At 42.6% G+C, this 17,725-nt stretch overlaps 1 pseudogene; it reads right to left on the bottom strand.

The window, feature by feature from the left end:
- Positions 1-4,391: 4,391 nt before the first annotated feature.
- Positions 4,392-5,672, bottom strand: LOC130042737 (protein arginine N-methyltransferase 3-like; annotated as a pseudogene).
- Positions 5,673-17,725: the final 12,053 nt, after the last annotated feature.

Below are 17,725 nucleotides of genomic sequence, written 5' to 3'. Positions count from 1 at the left end.
CGAATTCTCCTGAGCCCCTATCTCAGCTTTGCCCCATGCTAGTGTCCAGGAGCCCTTAACAACTCACAGACTTATGATTGCAGGGAAGGAAAGAGGGGGCCCCAGCAGGGACTCTTTCCACACCCAGGCACCACCACCCCCGCCCGACCCCAGTGAGTGTGGCTGGGGCCAGAACCCAGATCCATCTGCTCCACAGCTCAGCTCTCGGTAATGGGAGCTTTCCCCTCAGCTGAGGGCCCTGTCTCGTGGGGACCTGGTTGGCAGGAACGGGGAGGACCTTTCTCTGATTGCAGTGGGCTGGGGACTGGAGATGGCTGATTTCCCAACTCACACCCCCTTCACACCAACTTCTCCCTCCCAGCTAAGACCAATGAGGCGACCTCTCTGCATGCTAAAACCAACAAAGAGGATACTTACCACCCAGCCAACAGCCACTCCATTTATTAGGGCTCCCAAAAGGTCAACATCCCTCTGAAATGAGCCTTAAAAGGAATATGCCAACCACACCCCATTTATTTATTCCCAAGGAAGTTATGGCTTGGCTGGGCTCAGAGCGGGTCGGGTACTTCCCTTGCCTGTAGCTGACTTGGGTTCAATCCCTGGCACCTTATATGATCCCCAAACCCACCAAGAGTGATTTTTGAACCTGGCAGAGTAAGTCCTGAGCACTGCTGGGTTGGCCCCTGCTCCCCTCAAAATAAAATCAAGGTTCAGCGATGTTCTGTGACTTGCCCAGACCCCCCCAGACAGAAGTGCTTAACCCAGTTAGATTTTGGGATCTTCAATGCCAAATCCATCCTTTAATTCCTGATAATAAAAATGTATGGTCACAGGCAGCACACATATAAGGTTGCACCCACTCACACCCCAGAGCCTCCTAAACCGGAAATGTGGGTCCCATGTGAGGGGTCCACACCAATGCATAGCCTCCAACATGTCTGTCCCAGAGACAGAGGGGAGCCGTGTTGAGGCAACTCAGAATTGTGGGCCCCTCTGGCCCTCCCATCCTCCAGAATGTTCTCTGCATTAGAGATGGATCGGCCTCTCGAAGTGTGAGGGCAGCAGCCTTGGGGCACCACGTTCCCACACATCCTCGAGTCTACAGACCATATTCTACATGAGAAGTTACCCAAATCTTAGTGGCAAGACATTCACTCGACCTCAAACTTGTTACTGGAGGGCAAGGCCTTGGTCGATTTGGACGGGCTTGTGCTGGGCTCCATCAGTAGTTTGTTGTCTGTGGCCTGACACAGGGCAGGGTAGGGTGGGGTTCCTGATTAGAATCCCTTTGTCACCTGTGGTTGGTGGGAGCAAGCAGAGAATCTCTGTCCCTGGGTCCGTTGAGCCTGGAGTCCAAGGTCTCAGAAAGTTCCGCTTATCTTGTTCTGTGGGTCTTCAGTTGTGCGTGAGTCTCGGCTGGAGCTGCCACACGGGTCCAGAAAGTGTCCTGGAGTATGGCGGCAGCTGGGTAGTGGAGGTAGTGTCGGTAGTGGAGGTCTGCCAGTGGGGTATTTATCTGGTCCTGGTAGGGGTAGGGTGGGCCTTCTGTGCACAATCCGATCCCTGGGTCTCTGGTGGTCGGTGGGAGCAGACAGGGCAGGGTCGGGTGGGGCTCCTGATTAGAATCCCTTTGTCACCTGTGGTTGGTGGGAGTTAGCAGAGAATCTCTGTCCCTGGGTCCGTTGAGCCTGGAGTCCAAGGTCTCAGAACGTTCTGCTTATCTTGTTCTGTGGGTCTTCAGTCGTGCGTGAGTCTCGGCTGGAGCTGCCACGCGGGTCCAGAAAGTGTCCTGGAGTGTGGCGGCGGCTGGGTAGTGGAGGTAGTGTTGGAGAACGACCATTTCCGAATGCAACAGCTATGTGTACCTAGGTCGAGAAGTCAACATGACAAATGACCTGGCACCCGAGCTGCACAGGAGGAAGAGAGCGGCTTGGAACGCCTTCAAGAACGTCGAAGAAATAGCTAAGAGGACGAAGAACCTCCGGCTCCGGGCACATCTCTTTGATTCCACTGTTCTTCCTGCATTAACATATGCCTCAGAGACCTGGGCCCTACGCAAACAGGATGAGAACGCTATTCTGGTCTCCCAAAGAGGAATTGAATGAGCTATGCTTGGAATATCACGTTTCACTCAAATGAGAGAAAGAATCCGGAGTTCCAACATCCATCGGCGATCAAGAATCAGGGACGCTGTCTCATATGCCAAGGTGTCGAAAATCAAATGGGCTGGTCACGTAATGAGATTTAAAGACGACCGCTGGACTAGAGCTGTTACCGACTGGATTCCACGGGATGTCAAAAGACCGCGTGGCCGCTCACCTACCAGATGGTCAGACTTCTTCATCAAGATCATGAATGATCGGTTTGAGGCTCTTCATGTTCCTAGAGCAAACAGACCCCATTGGGCTACACTAGCATGCGACAGGGACAAATGGAGACGTTACTGGCGCCCGCTCGAGCAAATTGACGATTAACGGGAAGTTAAGTGATTAAGTGGCCTGACACACCTGGGGATTGTCTCACACATGTGTTTGGAGCAGCTGGCAGCCAGCTGATTATGGGAGGTGACCTGATGTCCAGGATGCTGGCTGAGGCTTCTTCTCTGCACCATGGCCTGGTTCCAAGCCAGCAGGAGAAGGCAGTGCCCAGCAAGGCTCAGGAAGGACCTGGTTTCTGCTCCCTTCAATGGACAAAGCAAGTGACAAAGCCACCTTGACCCCAAGCATAGGCTAAGAGAAGAGCAGCTGCGTGGCTGCGGACGGCAGGATGCAGTGAGAAGGGGAAAAGGAAAAGGGGGGAACTTCTTCAAGCCTTTTCCATGGCCAGACTTCCCAGTCCCTATCTGATCTGAGGGGTTAACCACCCTCCTCCCCCCAGGTGATGTTCTGATTGAGCGATCCAGAGTCCCAACATAGCCATCTCCTTCCCTACATCTAAGACATTAAAAGTGCCCCTTCCAGCTCACCCCATCACCCATTTTTCCTTCTGCCCACTTAAGTGGACTGTGACCTGCGGACCACATGGTCCATGGGTGGAGGTGTGTCAGGATTTGGAAAATGTGTCCAGTCCTGGGTCAGCTGGGTCAGGAAAGTCGGTATCACCCTCCACCAACCTGTAACCCCCACCCTACAGTGCTCAGCAATGCCCTGCCCAAGGAACTGCGAGTTGGTATTAGGATCAGGGAAAGGTGAGGGTCACCTGCACTCCTTGTCCCCCTCACCAAGTCACCAAGTGCTGTCTCCCAGGTAGCTACAGCCACCACCTCGCCCCCGCCTGAGATTCCATGTGGAGTACCTCAGCTCCACCCTCCCTGTTTGTCCAGGCAGGTGAGTGGACTGCCCAGAACCTAGCCCCTGGCCAGTACCTATGGTCTTATCAGACTTGAATGACAAAACACAAACGCAAAGATGAATGATGAAGGATTTTAAGACAGAGACCATCGAGTCCTGTCTGCATAGCCATCAATTAAAAAAAGAACCATTTGGGTGGGTTGTTCTCCCTTCTGGAATACTTTTCTGGGGGTGGTGTTGGGGTGACGGGGGGTGGAGAAGGAGAAACTATGGAGGCAGGAAGTTATAACATACTTACACGTATAGAGAGGGGAGGGAGTTGTAATTAAATTGGCAGGTAATGAAATAGTTTCAGATGATTTTATTAGATGTGTATGCATGTGCTTAAATGGAAATACTGGTTATTTGAATTCAGCACAGGTCTTTGAAAGGATGAGGGGGAGGACACCTGTGGCCCTGAAGGGAGCTTAAGCAGAATGCAAAATGTGGGTGACCTTTTAGAAACAAAACATCTTATTTGTCTGTCATGGATCACTCTAGTATGTGCCCCCCAATATTTGGGGAGCATTTTCTATTCTCTTAAGCTTAAAGGGCACGTAGGTGGAAATAGTTCCTCCATCTGCCTTGAATTTAATCAGATATACAAGCAGCCAGATCCTTGGGCCCTCGCAGGGAACTGCCAGGCTGGTTAGCCAAGTCGGGTGGAAATGCCTCAGCACCACCTGAAAAAAAATCTGTGTGTTGCTTCTCCTCTGCCTTGTGTCTTGCCGTTTCCCCACCTTGCACATTAAAATTTTAGTTCTAAGTTAATAATCTTCCTATGGGTTTCTAGGACTTGGTATCTTTTTAGAAAATCTTCTCATGAAATACTGTTACGGTTTTTTTGAAGATATTAGATTTTATTCCATACTTCAAAGAATAACACAGGGAGCTCATTAGGATCAGTTGGCTCTTCTTCAGCTGAACTCTAGTAGTTCTACCATTCTCCTCTTGAGAAAACTTGTTAGGAAAGACTCTCTCCATGTAATCACATGAAACTCTCCCTGAACCTCCTTACCACACATTACCTCCTTACCACCACACTTTAAAATCTTGTGCTTTTGTGTCTTTCTGTGTTGATGTCTTTCACTGGAGGCCATAAGTATGAGTCAAATTATTCAAAGTGAGGGTCACAATGAGAGAATATGGATCTTTCTTGTTCTTGTGAACTGTGAGCTTTCCTTTCAAGTCTTCACCTGCTTTTACTGAAAATGGCTTTTCCAATAGAAATATTGCTTGTTTCCAGTGTGTTTTGGGACTCCGAGGGCCCGTTGAGAACATGACCCTGTTGTGGCAATTCTTTTCAAAATATATATATCAAAGTAGCCAGAAAATGCCGTGCACAAGGATGTCTTTGTGATTTTCAGGGTAAAATCTGAAGAAAGCGCCAAATCTGAGACAGACGTCATTTGGCAATCTATGTGCTTAATACCACATGGGTCTGATATAAGAGTTTTGGGATCTAAAACTTCCACAACAGTTTCTGGAATAACTGTTCTCTTCATGCAGGACATATTGAAGACGTAGACATCATCCCAGAAAGCAATTCTATCAGCATGATTATTTGTATCACTTACGCCACAAGGTTGATAGTGCAAAGATCAGGGTAGATCAATCCTCTTTTTGCCAAGTATTTATTCTTTGCATAAAGTACAGAACCTAACATAGATTCTGTCACTGTCACTGTCCTCCCGTTGTTCATCAATTTGCTCGAGCGGGCCCAGTAACGTCTTCATTGTGAGACTTGTTGTTACTGTGTTTGGCATATCGAATACACCATGGGTAGCTTGCCAGGCTTGCTGGGCTCTTCAGGGGGGTGGAGAACTCGAACCCAGCTCGGCCGGGCCGGCCACGTGCAAGGCAAACACCCTACCACTGTGCTATCGCTAACATAGATTCAAAAAAAAGAAAATAACCCATCCATTCAGATATAATAACAACCACTTTTTCCACAGGAAGATGAACTTCTTCAGTCTGTCCCTTAATTAGTATAATAGTATCTTCAAGTTTATTTAGTAAGACTGTTTGATCTCTATTTTGTAATACCTTTTGTTTTTCAAGTTTTATATTTATAGACAAGCTGTGTGGGATCTATTTTGTCAAATGGAGGGACCCAAGTTGACTTTCCAATATTGTTGATCATTAGGCAGCTTTCCCTCTTAACAGGGATGCTGTCTTTATGCCATGTTAAACTCTTCTCCCCCTCCCCAACTTCCCCCCATTGTATTGAAACCACAGTTTACAAAGTTGTCCATGATGATTTGTTACAGGCATTCAGCATTCCAACACCAATCCCACCTATTCCACAAGTGACCACCACTGTCACCTTCTTTATACCTCCATTTGTCCAACCACCCCTCAAGTCTGCCCCTGTAGCAGGCAAAGAATAATTTATTTTATATTTATAGTGCTTGAAATTCTCCTTTCTTACTGAGTAAAGTTCTGGAATCTGCTGGATCAATAGGCCAGTCTTTTCTGTTTTTGCACCTTCGCACAGTGATCATCGTGTTCTAACAAGAATCAGGGTAACCAGGCTGTACTGTTACCAGCCTTCCTTTGCCCTGCTAGGGAGGGAGGCTGAGCTCCCAACACCCTAGAGTGGCCTGAGTTCCAGAAGTCACAATTTCGTGCAGAGGCTCACGGGTAGAAACAAGGACCAATGGGTGGAACCACACTCCAGAAGCCGGGAATGTAACAGTGGAAGCTCAGTGTGCGGAAGTCTGAGAGTGTAAATTAACCTACATGTGATGAAATACCAGAAGGAAAAAAGAAATTAATGTCGGATATCAAACTACATATCCTGGAAACTCAGAATGCCAGGCATGATAGGTGCTAAAACAAAACAGAATGGAGCAAAACCCTATGTATTTAGGGATATCGTTTTCCAACAATGGGAAAAATAGATGATTAAAAAAAACGGAAAGAAGTATGTATGTGGAAGAAGAAAGGAAACTTACTTAGAGAGGAGCAAAGATTAGAGCTATACAAATTTCTCCTCAGGAACCAATCAAGCTAGAGTGAAATATTTAAAGGATTAAAGAGGAAATCACCAATATAGAACTACATACCATGAAAAATAATCCTTCAAAAGTGGAGAAATAAAGACTTTCTCAGACAATCCAAAATGGGAAAAATCTGTTTCCAATGGTCTATTTTAGAAAAAAGTGTTCAAAGAAGTTCTTTAGAGAATAGAAAAATAATAGAGGTCAAAACAAGACAGGAGAATAAAATTTCCTAGTTCATCAGTCGACTGTTGGCACACTATAGAATAAACCATTTCCAGCTACATGACTTAAAACAACAATCATTTTAGATTCGTTGTATGTTGGTTATGGGCTAATCTCATGTTTGGTTGGTTGAACTTGGGTTCCCAGTGAAGGCAGGGTTGCATGCCTGGTCTTTTTTACACAACATGGAGGGACTTCTTTTCACAGTGATGATAGAATCACATAATCATACAACACATATTATCTCAAATTTCTACTCTAAAATATTTACTCACATTTCATTGTTTAAAGAAAGTCATATGGTCCAACTCAACACCAAGAAACAGAGTATGCAATATGCTCATTACGAGGAGATGACAAGGATGTAGATGTCTGATGTATAATAGAGGGGTGCAAAAGTTTGGGTGCATACATTAATCCAATTCAACTTTCCCTACCTATTTTGACTTTGAAACTAACACCAAAGAGAAACATCACAGTATTATTATAGATGAACCTAATTAATACATTTAGATGTGAAAAATTCTTTATACATTAGTAAATTAAACTCATCAGTGTTTCTTATAAAATAATCTTTCACAATCAAGGATGATTTAACCTAGAATCTCAAGGATTATTTTATACATAGAACCCAATAACAAAGCATTTTATCTTAAGGATCAATTGAAAAAAAGATAAATGCAATGAGTGACAATATATAGTGTGAAAGTTGATACTCATCACTCATTTTTATAAACTACATATTAGGAGAGTTAACTTAACATAGAATACTTTTCTTAAAACAATGGTATAGCTGTCCTCATGGGAACTCATAAGAATTTTAGAGGCACATTCTCTCTAAAATCAAGAGCAAAACGAACATGATTGCTTTCACTTTTACTCAACCATTTTTGCTCAATTCCATAACATACATAAATAAAGTTGAGATTAAACTCCTATAAATGAGAGATAAGATAATTATTTATAATGATTAAGACTGTATGCCTAGAAAACATAAAAGTACCAATTGAAAAACTCTTAAAATTGATAAAGAGTCAAATACAAGATAAATATTTGAAAACTGATTTTTTTGCTATATACTGTAAGTTATAAGAAATAATAGGTTATAAGATAGAATCATAGAAATTGTGCAAAAATTATCTATGAAGAACACAATGACCCTTTATTCCAAGATCAAGAAGATTGGTACATGGAAAGACATACCATGCTCAAGAACGGGAAGAAAAGGTGCTGTTAATGTGTGAATTCTTCTGTATAGTGCTCTGTTTGATTCAAAAGATAAAATGATTGAAGCAGCCCAGAGCAATAATTCTAGAACCCCTCAGTGAAAAAATACATTTTTGAACATAGCTATTCTGAAAAATGAGAGATAATAAGCGGCCTCCAGTCCCATCCAATGACAAATTCATTGCATACCTGCACAGTCATGCAAAGAACGTCATTATTAACATAATTGACAGACTCTGCAACAGAATCTGAGAAGCAACTTTAAAAACCTTTAGTTATGAAAACTTATCTGTAAGATGATGCATTTATTAACATAAATTGCAATTGGGGCAAGTAGCAGCAACTTCACTTTTGGTGTTTAACCACTGGGTGAGGACATCTTTCTATCAAACAAGCTCATCAGAGGCGCATAGTTCAAGTACTTGCTGCAGGGGCGAAACTTCTTCCTCCCTCTGCCAGGTTTGTTTGGTACATGTGACGTTGACAAAACCCAACAGACATGAGCTGCTCCATATTATAGACATAATGAAGAACAGAGGAAAAGAGAAATAAAGGAGAGGGGAAAGAGGGGGAAAGGAGAAAGGAAAGGAAAGAGCACTGTCTCTTTCCAGAAGCACAATATTCCCTAGAAGACCCCGAAAAACCACCATCTGTGGCCCTTAGAGTGGAACTAAATCATGTTGCCTCCTCTACTACCAGGGATGCTACAAGGAAAGGCTTTAAAGTCTTAAAGACTGCACTGTGGGTCCAGGGATCAAGAGGTGGTTCAATGGGCTGAGAGCATGCTTTGTATGCGGCAGGCCCCGGTTTAAATCCTGGCACTGCATGCTTTCCTAAAGGCCACCAAAAGCAGTGCTCAGGAGTGCCCCTGAGGCACTGCTAGATGTGACCCATAAACACACACAAAAAAGTGAGTGTTAATGCTTCCCCCCCAGAAATTCATAATCTGTTAGTAAAGGAGGTTAACTTAGTAGCTAAGCAATAATGTCTGCTACAGTAAACCCAGAAATCATTTGAGATGATCAGTTAGAAAAATTCTAACAATTCACACCCATAAACCACCTCTGGCTAGCACCAGGTAATCTCATCATCAGTCACTATACGGATCGCACGTCCTTCTCTCCCAGAAGGAGCATAACATGACACTCGCCATAACCATGCCACTGGACCCCATGCCAGGCTGTTTCATTCTGGATGCCCAGGGCGGTGGGGGGGGGGGGAGGGAATGAGATCCTTCCCTGCCCCAAGGGACCTAGCCTTGGCAGTCAAAAACCTCCAGAACTCAACCACCATGTTCACCTCCACTCTCCACATGCTTGGGCCAAGCCTCACCCATGAGTGAACCTATTCCTGGACACTTCATACCACACACTGTACCCATACTCCAAGAGTACAACGCCACATTTGATGGGGTTCAAAGTAGGAGGCAACCAATCTTAGAGGGAAATATAAATAAATAAATAAATAAATAAATAAATAAAGGCCCTCCCGTTAATCGTCGATTTGCTCGAGCGGGCCCAGTAACGTCTCCATTGGAGACTTTGTTGTTACTCTGTCTGGCATATCGAATACGTCACAGGGAGCTTGCCAGGCTCTGCCGTGTGGGCGAGATACTCTCGGTAGCTTGCCGGGCTCTCCGAGAGGGGCGGAGGAATCGAACTCGGGTCGGCCATGTTGGCCACTTGTAAGGCGAACGCCCTACCGCTGTGCTATATGTATATATATATATATATATATATATATATATATATGCACACAAAGCTCAACCTTTAACAACATGTTAGTGATCTCTTATAGCACTGTAGCACTGTCCTCTCGTTGTTCATTGATTTGCTCGAGTGGGCACCAGTAGCGTCTCCATTGTGAGACTTGTTGTTTCTGTTTTTGGAATATCAAATATGCTACGGGGAGTTTGCCAGGCTCTGTCGTGTGGGTGGGGTACTCTTGGTAGCCTGCCAGGCTCTCCAAGAGCCACAGAGGAATTGAACCCAGGTTGGCCACGTGCAAGGCAAATGCCCTACCTGCTGTGCTATCGCTCCAGCCCAGTGATTTCTTATAGAAGGGCTTAATGGTCCCTGGGTGAAATACAACCATCTTCATACTCTGTTTTTTTCATAACAATACAATACAACAAACAAAACAATATTTCGGTTCTGCTTTGGGGCAGGGATTGGGGTTCGGGATGGAAACATCTGAAATATGGTGGTGGGAAGGTGTGTAATGGTGGTGGGATTGGTGTTTGAATATTAAACGTAATCAAATATTGTGAAAAATTTTAAAAAGAAAAATTATAAAAATTCAAGCTAAATTTATATCTTGTTCCAAATAGCAATGTAAATCCATATTTAATTACATATTCATGGAATTAAAAATAAAATAGAGGGCTGGAGAAATAATACAGCAGATAGGTACTTACTTTGCATATGGCCGACTCAGGTTTGATCCTTCATACTACAGACGGTCCCCTGACTACTGCTAGGAGTAACTGTTGAACACAGAACCAGGAGTAGCTTTCTCCGGAGCACCAAAACAAAATGAAAAGTCTGGAACTGGGGAGGTGGCTTACAAGTCTGGAGAACATGCTTTGCATGCAGGGATCCCAAGTTTGATCCCCAGCATCACCACTTGGTTTCCTGAGCATCACCAGGAGTGACCCCCAAGTACCAGCTGAGAGTAGCCCATATGCACCTCTAGTTGTGGCCCCCCCCACATCCCCTACAAAAGACATTCATTGCATATATTAAAGTATACTCAGCTTTATTGGGGGCTTTAGGAAGATCATATTAGGCATGAACACTAAGAAATAGAATAAAAAGAACATTGATGACACTCACTGGTGTCAAATAATTGGATTAAGGATATACAATTCCTCTGACAAAATTTAAAGGACAACATCAAGCTAAGGGAAGAATCAGAAAGTGTCATTATTTTCTTATATATTATGATATTTATCAATAAGGGAAGCTGTAACAACCAATAAAAATATGTTGGCAAAGCACTTGAGCCAATAATTCTTGAAAGCTGAGCTGTTTCATTAAAAATATGAAACAATGTACTATTTTGAATACATTGACTGCGTTCAATAATGCACCCATCATTTAATTTTTCTAGAAAAGACATCAATCTTATTTGTAGCAAACTTGGAAGACGCAGAGTAGTGTGGAAATGAAAACAAAAATCACTTCTGCTCTCTTTGGTTTCACAAATGCTTTCAATTAGTTCTCGTGTCTTTATTTTATCCTTCTTCCCACAGTCTCACATGTGGCACCTTCGTCAGTTATTTCTCTAGCAGAGCATGTTGTTTCTCCTCTCCACAATTAGCCTTTGGTGGGGAGCACAGGAGCGGGCTGGGTGGTGACTGGCTGGGTGGCCAGCACTGGTTAGCCCATGTCTTTCTAAATGTGGAAGACCCCAGGATATTTATATGCCTTTTTGTTGGCCACTACCACACAGCTCTGCTGAAATCTAGCATTTGGTGGTCTTTTGTATTTTTCATTTCCTATGAATAAATGGTAAATGATCAAAGTAAACCCTTGATGGGCTGGAGTGATAGTACAGCAGCTAGAGCATTTGCCTTGCACACAACTGACATGGATGTGATCCTGAAACCCCATATGATACCCCTAGATCAACAGGAATGATTTCTGAGTCATTACTTGAGTGATCCCTGAGCACTGAGAAAGGAGTAAGCTCTGAGCATGGCTGGTTATGGCCCCAAATCCCACTCCTCCCAAAAAAGTAAACCCTTGAGAGTTTTATTTCTATTGGGTTCATTCATACACAAGTAATAATGAAAAACCTAGAACAAACCTAACAGAAACAACTGTGTAACAGAGAGGTGCAGGCATCTGGAGCAGGCATCAAGGGTTAGGAAAAGTTGTACAAGAGATGAAAGAGAGGCCTGGGCATTGGGAGGGACCCAAACTCGGCTAACAAAACCGTACAATATGTTTGGATTTCTTTCTCTCTCTCTCTTTCTTTCTTTTTTTTGGGGGGTCACACCTGGTGATGCACGGAGGTTTCTCTTGACTCTGCACTCAGAAATTACCCTTGGCGGTGCTCAGTGGGCCATATGGGATGCTGGGAATCAAACCTGGGTCAGCCGTGTGCAAGGCAAACACCCTACCCGCTGGCTATTGCTGCAGCGCCAAACTTGGATTTCTTAAGCATCTGAGCTTAGCATGCAAATCTTTCATACTATTCTCAACAAACAATGAGTTCAGGAATAAGGCGACTTTTGCGATCATACTCACACATGTAAAGGCCCTCCCGTTGATCATCGATTTGCTCGAGCGGGCCCAGTAACGTCTCCATTGGAGACTTTGTTGTTACTGTGTCTGGCATATCGAATACGTCACGGGGAGCTTGCCAGGCTCTGCCATGCGGGCGAGATCCTCTCAGTAGCTTGCCGGGCTCTCCGAGAGGGGCGGAGGAATCGAACTCGGGTCGGCCATGTTGGCTGCGCGATAGCACAGCGGGTAGGGCGTTTGCCTTGCAAGTGGCCAACATGGCTGACCCGAGTTCGATTCCTCCGCCCCTGTCGGAGAGCCCGGCAAGCTACCGAGAGTATCTCGCCCACACGGCAGAGCCTGGCAAGCTACCCGTGAGGTATTCAATATGCCAAACACAGTAACAACAAGTCTCACGATGGAGACGTTACTGGGCCTGCTCGAGCAATCGATGAACAACGGGAGGACCGCGACTGTGAGCGTGACTCACACATGTGCTTGCAAGGGGCCACAATTCCTAGCTGTGGTGTTTGCATAGTCTTTAGTCTTGGTGCTTACCAGGTCATCACTTTAGATTGTGGTATAGCCAAAAATTGCTGACAGTACCAGAATCAAAGACTTGAGCTGCCAGGATTGTACTGAGTGAAAACAGTGGTGTGGGGGACTGAACTCATGTTCTTTCAGTTGTAAGGCAGGCATTCTAAGTTACTAAGCTATTCATCTGAATCTGAATATTGTATTGATGCATTTACCAGAGATAAAAGGTAAAGGTAAAGGCCCTCCCGTTGATCGTCGATTTGCTCGAGCGGGCCCAGTAACGTCTCCATTGGAGACTTTGTTGTTACTGTGTCTGGCATATCGAATACTCTCGGTAGCTTGCCGGGCTCTCTACCAGAGATATTTAAAATTATAACAATTTATTGGTTATATGTTGGTGTATGATCAACAAGCTATAATACAAAGCCTTAAAACAAACATTAACTTATTTACTCATAACTATTAGTGGTCATATTTTGCTGCTTATTTCTTAAATTATCTTTATCCTACACGCAAACAATACAAGGACCTTAAAACATCTCAGATAATCATACCTAACATATATGCTATGTTAGCTAGTATTTTCTTCTGTCCCTTTGTAGTCCTCCTATATGTATTATGGTTTTTATTGTTTTTGTACCATTAAATTTTATTTAGAGCTACCTGGTTGGATACCTTTTTCTTTACTTATCATTATCTAACTTTCTATAAGGCTCATGTTTTCATCTTTGAGATTTCTTAAAGGATTCTTTACTGACATACAAGAAAGTCTCTGGATTTTTATTTGTTTAAAAATACCTTTGTTTTAAATACTGGTTAAACTCCACAAGAAGAAAACATCCAACCCCATCCAAAAATGGGGCAATGAAATGAACAGAAACTTTCTCAAAGAAGAAATCCGAATGGCAAAAAAGCACATGAGAAAATGCTCTACATCATTAATCATCAGGGAGATGCAGATCAAAACCACAATGAGATACCATCTCACACCTCAGAGACTGGCCCACATTCAAAAGAACAAAAGCAACCGATGCTGGCGTGGATGTGGCGAGAAAGGGACACTCCTTCACTGTTGGTGGGAATGTCCACTGGTTCAGCCCTTCTGGAAAACTGTATGGACGATTCTCAAAAAATTAGAAATTGAGCTCCCATTTGACCCAGCAATACCACTCCTGGGAATATATCCCAGAGAGGCAAAAATGTATAGTCGAAGTGACATCTGCACTTGTTTGTTCATTGCAGCACTCTTTACAATAGCCAGAAACTGGAAGAAACCTGAATGCCCAAGAACAGATGACTGGTTAAAGAAACTTTGGTACATCTACACAATGGAGTACTATGTAGCTCTTAGAAAAGATGAAGTCATGAAATTTACATACAAGTGGTACAATATGGAAAGTATCATGCTAAGCGAAATGAGTCAGAAAGAGAGGGATAGACATAGAAAGATTGCATTCATCTGGGGGATATAAAGTAACAAAGTATGAGATTAATACCCAAGAATAGCTGAGATCAGCACCAGGAGAATTACTCCATAGCTTAGAGGCCAGCCGGGTATCCTAGAGGAAAGGGCATTTCAGATAGAGAAGGGAGCACCAAATAAAGGATGTTTGGAGGATCCTCCCAGGAGGGGAGATGCATGTCGAAAGTAGACTATGGACTGAACATGTTTGCCACTCAATGCCTCTTTTGCAGACCACAACACCCAAAAGAAGAGAGAGAACACAGGGGATTGCCCTGCCACAGAGACAGGGGGGATGGGGGGGATGGGGGTGGGAGGGATATTATCCATGGTGGTGGAAAATGGGGCACTGGTGGAGGGATGGGTATCTGATCATTGTATAATTGAAACCAAAGCACAAAAAAATTGTAAATCTACAACATTAAAAAAAATAAAATAAAATAAAGGGGAAAAATACCTTTGTTTTGTCATTATTTTCAAAATAGATTTACTGTTAAATAGATTTTTAAAAGCAATTCTGTTGTCTTCTGTTGTTGCTCATGAAAAGTCACCTATTTGTCGTTCTTATGATGGTGATCTTTTTCTCTGCACTTGGATTTGAGATCATTTCTTTGCTCTTTACTAGGTTTATTGATAAATGTCTAAATATAGATTTATTCCCATTTGCCTATTTGCCTGCTAAGTCTGAGTATGTATGTTCTTCATGTAGCACTGTAGCACGGTCTTCCCTTTGTTCATCGATTTGCTTGAGTGGGCCCAGTAACGTCTCCATTGTGAGACTTATTGTTACTGTGTTTGGCATAACGAATACATCACAGGTAGCTTGCCAGGCTTCTTCATGAGTTCTGAAAAATTGATGATCTTCAAATATTACCTCTATATCCATTCTCTCTGGTATCTTCTTCAGATACCTTGAGAAAATATGTGCTCAAGAGTAGCGTATCTCTATCCTTAGTATATACATCTTGACGTGCATTTCATGTTTTTCATTTCCTTTCTGTGTTTTATCCTTGGTAATGTACACAATTCTAACTCACAGATTTGTTTGTTTGTTTGTTTTGTACTTGTACCATGTCTAGTCTACTATTTAATCCATTAATTAAACATCCCAGGCCAATTATTATGTTTTTATTTCCACAAAAGCTTTGTGGTTCTTTGGATTTTCCTGGGACATTGTGGTAATTTTCATTCCTCTTGTTATTTTTGCAGGCATATTAAGCAAAGCTACTTTATATGCTATGTCTAATAATAAGTGTATCTGCCATGTATAGATTCTGTAGTGACATATCTATTTCCCCTGCATGGTAATTTGTGCATTTCTTGGTTTTGGATAAACTAACAGTTTCTATAGTGCTATTAGTTGAGGCTAGGGTTAAATATTCCTTCTTCCAGAGATATTTTCTTTGGTTTCTGCCAGACACCTAGAGGCACTGCCATAGCAGAACTACTTAAAACTAATTTGTAACTTTCCTTTTTGTGTTTAGTGAGATGGTGAGTGAGCTATATATTTACATAAATGAAACATGGATTCTAACTTCCAGCACTCATCAGGATCTGCACGTGGTTGGTTTGTTTGGGGAGATGTATTTGGGTTGTTTAGGGAAACGTGATTTTTCCATTCTATCAGGATTAAACATCACTTTTTCTGATGGGGCATGGTTATTGCTGCTGCTACTGTTCCTTTGCTAATACTCCCTTTAACTGAGGATTTTTCTCTAAGGGGGCAATAGATTTATGGGGGTTCCTAATCCAACTTTCATCCTTGAATGGGACCAACAGAGGTTTTCAGAAATTTAGTAGTGTTTCTGTAGCTATGTCTTTCATTGTTCTTAGATTTTTCATTGTTTGCTTAAATATAGATGCAAAATCAGGCTTTTTAATTTCATGTAGGTCTTTCAGTTCGGCTCTACAGAAGACTGATTCAGATATACCATTGCATAGTAATTAGAAATATTTAAAAAAACACAATTCTTCTGTTTCAGCAGTCCTAATTTTTTGGTATGATTTTATTCTAGATGAAGCTGAAAATTAGCTTGTCAAGCTAAAAAAAAAAGAGATCCTGCTCAGATTTTGATTAGGATTGTGTTTAATGTACATATTAATTAATGAAGAACTGACATTTTTACAACACTAAACTTCCTACTCAAGAATAAATGAAAATTCATTTTTATTTAGCCTTTTTATATATACCTCATGAGTTGGAGCATTTTTATAGAAATTCTGCTTCTTTTAGAAATTATCTCTAGTTATTATATCTTATTGTTATTTTATGGATATATTTGGCATTATCTGGGTGTTATTTGTACATAAGAAAGCTTATAATTTGATATGTTAGTTTTGTAACAGGCTACTATGTTTATTCTCTCTGAGTCCAATAGTTTTGAAAGAGGTTTTTCTAAGCATAAAGGCATATAACCTGCAAATGATTATAATTTTGCCTCTTGTCCTTTATTATGTGACTATCATGTAAGCCCTAATTATTATGTAATGTATGTAATTCCAATTGTCATAATTATTCATATCACTCACATTTTGGGATGGACATTGGTAAGGAAGTTTGATTCGTTATTCAGATTTCAAATATTAAAATTTTTTATTACAGAAGACTTTAAGTACCTATGAAAATAAGGTACAATATAGCTCTATATACTCCTCTCATTTCTACAATTATCAACTTATGTCTAATTTTATCTCTGCCTCCAAGCCCCAACTGAATTATTCAAAGCCTAGACTTCATATTATTTCATCAGCCAAAAAAAAGGGGGGGGGGAAGAAGTCGCTTTATTGTACCTAAAAATCAATAATCTCTTGATATAATCAATATTCAGTTAGTGTTTTAGCTTTTTCAGTGGTCTCCTAAGTGGTTTTTCATAGCTGATTTATTTGACTCCGAATCTAAACAACGCTAGAGGTTCATGAATTCCATTTAGCTGATAGTCCTGGAAAGTTCTCCTTGGCTTTTAAATCTCCTCACTTTTTAATTTAAACCAATTCATTTGCTGAAAAAACTGGTCGTTGAATTGTTTCCTGTATCTGAGACCTTGTGGATTTGTGTTATTTTTGTGGCCTCTACCGTATTTCTCTACCTCTGTATTTTCTGTGAACTCATAATTAGTTCTAGAGCTGAGATCAAATTCAGAGTCAATATTTCAGCACACAGTCTTTCCGGGTACTGTGTGTGCTTCTCCCAGTGCCTCTTTGGGTGACAGCAATTCTTAGGGGTCCTGTGACGTTATCTGGATCAAGCCTTAGGACCAGCTAGTTACCCTCCCCTTCCGTGGCTGATGATGCTGTGCCAGGGGAATGCAGTACCTGGGACACCATGCACTCTTGGTGGCAGTGCTCTCGAACACACTTTGTGGTGGTGCCAGGGATCTCACTGGCGGTGCCACGGATTGCCCTCAGGCGATGAGGGGTGGTGCAGCCTCACACATGCAAGGCAAATGCTCTGGCACAGAGCCGAAGCCCCCGAGATCCCGGTGAGCCTGTTTCAGTTCAATGATCTCGTTTTGAGGGTCTGTCTCAGCAGATTCAATATTCTGCCTGCGTTTTCTTATTCTCAGTCCTGTGCAGAGTAGGGCTTGGTCCACAGGGATGTATTCTGGGACTGCCTATGCCAGTAGGGTTCCAACTGGGCAAGTCCCAAAGGGAGCATGCGCAGGAGGTCGGGGTGGGGGCTAAGAGGAGATGAGCTAGACTCTCCTTCCTTCTGTC

This window comes from Sorex fumeus, unplaced genomic scaffold (genome assembly GCF_029834395.1).
Source record: "Sorex fumeus unplaced genomic scaffold, SorFum_2.1 ptg000109l, whole genome shotgun sequence".
Taxonomy (NCBI): domain Eukaryota; kingdom Metazoa; phylum Chordata; class Mammalia; order Eulipotyphla; family Soricidae; genus Sorex; species Sorex fumeus.
The sequence above is the reverse complement of the archived record's forward strand: the minus strand, read 5'-3'. Positions and strand labels throughout refer to the sequence as shown.